We start from the raw sequence: 1590 nt of genomic DNA, 5'->3' as shown, positions 1-1590 counted from the left end.
GGGAGGGACAAGAAAAGGCCGGGCGCGGTGGCTCACACCTGTAATCCCAGCACTTTGGGAGGCCGAGGTGGGTGGATCACCTGAGGTCAGGAGTTCGAGACCAGCCTGGCCAACATGGTGAAACCCCATCTCAATGACAAAAAACCAACCAACCAACAAACAACAACAACAACAAAATGACATTTCATCGTTTTTTTCTTTCCTTTTTTCCTTTACTTTCTTAATAAAGTTGTTTAGAAAGAAAGAAAAAAAAGGCCGGGTATGGTGGCTCACGCCTGTTATCCCAGCACTTTGGGAGGCTGAGGCGGGCGGATCACCTGAGGTCGCGGGTTCGAGACCAGCCTGGCCAAGATGGTGAAAGCCCGTCTCTACTAAAACTACAAAAAATTAGCTGGGCATGGTGGCGCGTGCCTGTAATCCCAGCTACTCGGGAGGCTGAGGCAGGAGAATTGCCTGAACCCAGGAGGCGGAGGTTGTGGTGAGCCGAGATCGCGCCATTGCACTCCAGCCTGAGTAACAAGAGCGAAACTCCGTCTCAAAAAAAAAAAAAAAATACAAAAAAATTAGCCAGGTGTGGTGGCGGGCGCCTGGAATCCCAGGTACTCAGGAGGCTGAGGCAGGAGAATCGCCTGAACCCGGAGGTGGAGGTTGCGGTGAGCCGAGATCGCGCCACTGCGCTCCTGCAAGTCTCTGGAGACAGCTAGGCTCTGTCTCAAAAAAACAGAGAAACAAACAGAAAATCAAAGCAAACCAACAAACAAACCCGGAAATACTCAGGCCACAGTGTGTGCTGTTTCCACTGTGTTTGATGCAGAATGTTCCCTCCCTCCCTCCCTCCCTTCCTTCCTCTTTCCTTTCTTCGTCCCTTCTTAATTTTTCTTTTTCTTTCTTTCTTTCTTTTCTTTCTTCATTCCTTCTCAATCTTTGTTCGATTTCTTTCGTTTCCTTTTTCTTTCTTTCCTTTCTTCCTTCCTTCTCTCTTTCTTTTTCTTTCTTTCTTTACTTCCTTCATTCCTTCTTTCTTTCTTTCTCTTCTTTCTCTTTCTTTCCTTCCTTCATTCTCTTTCTCTTCTTTCTCTTTCTTTCTTTCTCCCTCTCTGTCTTTCTTTCTTTTGTCTTTTTCTTTCTTCATTCCTTCTCAATGTTTTTTCTTTGTATTTCTTTCTCTTGTTTCCTTTTTCTTTCTTTCCTTTCTTCCTTCCTTCTCTCTCTTTCTTTCATTTCTTTTTCTCTTTCTTTCTTTAATTCCTTTCTTCCTTCCTTCCTTCTCTTCCTTTCTCTTCTTTCTCTTTCTTTCTTTTTTCTTTCTTTCCTTCCTTCCCTCCTTCTATTTCTCTTCTTTCTTTCTTTCTTTCTTTCTTTCTTTCCTTCTTCCTTCCTTCCTTCCTTCCTTCTCTTTCTTTCTTTCGTCTTTCTTTTCTTTCTTCATTCCTTCTCAATCTTTTTTCTTTGTATTTTTCTCGTTTCCTTTTTCTTTCTTTCCTTTCTTCCTTCCTTCTCTCTCTTTCTTTTCTCTTTCTTCCTTCCTTCCTTCCTTCTATTTCTCTTCTTTCTCTTTTCTTTCTTTCTCTTTCTTTCCTTCCTTCCTTC

General features: G+C 42.8%; 1 protein-coding gene across 1 annotated transcript in view; it reads left to right on the top strand.

Moving 5' to 3' along the window:
- CRLF2 (cytokine receptor like factor 2) overlaps window positions 1-1590 on the top strand; it is a gene marked incomplete at its 5' end in the record, with an annotated part of 4108 nt that overhangs the window by 1755 nt on the left and 763 nt on the right. The gene's annotated exons all lie outside the window — the stretch shown is intronic.

The sequence above is a fragment of the Sapajus apella genome, unplaced genomic scaffold (assembly GCF_009761245.1).
Source record: "Sapajus apella isolate SASKATOON/1434 unplaced genomic scaffold, GSC_monkey_1.0 scaffold2549, whole genome shotgun sequence".
NCBI classification, from domain to species: Eukaryota; Metazoa; Chordata; class Mammalia; order Primates; family Cebidae; genus Sapajus; species Sapajus apella.
This window is presented reverse-complemented; position numbering and strand designations above follow the sequence as displayed.